This window comes from Arachis ipaensis, chromosome B05 (genome assembly GCF_000816755.2).
Source record: "Arachis ipaensis cultivar K30076 chromosome B05, Araip1.1, whole genome shotgun sequence".
NCBI classification, from domain to species: domain Eukaryota; kingdom Viridiplantae; phylum Streptophyta; class Magnoliopsida; order Fabales; family Fabaceae; genus Arachis; species Arachis ipaensis.
This window is the reverse complement of record NC_029789.2, coordinates 149721874-149722865: the sequence shown is the minus strand read 5'-3', so window position 1 is coordinate 149722865 and position 992 is coordinate 149721874.

Below are 992 nucleotides of genomic sequence, written 5' to 3'. Positions count from 1 at the left end.
AGAGATTTAACATATTTAAAATATTAGATATTTTAAAATTTTAATAATTAACTAATTATTATTAGATATTTAATTAATATATTTATTGTAGTTAAATTTTTAATTAGTTTTTTTTGGTGACTTACGTTTTTAATTAGTTAAGTAATTTACATGTTATACGTACATAATGCAATAATACAATAATTAAATTTAGGGTTAACTACGATTTTGGTTCCTAACGTAGAGGTCGAAAAATTATTTCATCTCTGGTCTTTTTTCGCTACAAAATGGTCCTAAAGGTTTACTTTAATTCTAAAATCATCATTCGGATGAAAATACCCCTCCCCTTTTTTCCCAAAATCAACGAGAAGCAGAAGCAGACCTAGAAACTCAAAAAATCATCATCTGCATCTGCATCACCCCCCAGAACTCAAAAAACCATCATCTGCATCTACATCACCCCCAGAACTTGCATCACCCCACAGAACTCAAAAAACCACCAACTCCCACCCACTGTCACTCTATCACTATCTGCATCATCCCACCCGGAACCCAAAAAATTATTATTATCATCATCGTCAAAACTCAGAAAGCAGAATTCAAAACTAAAAAAAAAAAACAAGAAAATCATCCTCATCATCATTGAAACTCAGAAACATTAACAAAACTCATAACTAATAAAATTCTTCTTCTTTCATTAACAAAACTCATATGCAATTACAATAAAAAAAACTCCAAATTCATCTTCAATTACAAGAACCAAAAATCCATAAATATAATTACCAAAAATCTCTCTGGAGAACGCGAGGAACACGAGGGCGACCACCACTTCTTCGACGACGACGAGGAACACGAGGGCGCAGGCCAGACGCGTCGCGGCGAGGCGAGGCTAGGGTTCAAGTCACAGCACTGCGAGGTCGAGGTGCGGCAAGACGAGAGCGACGGTGAGGCGAAGACCGAACGACGAGGAGCAAGAGCGGCGGCGACGAGGAGTAGTGGCGGTGGCCTTTCCC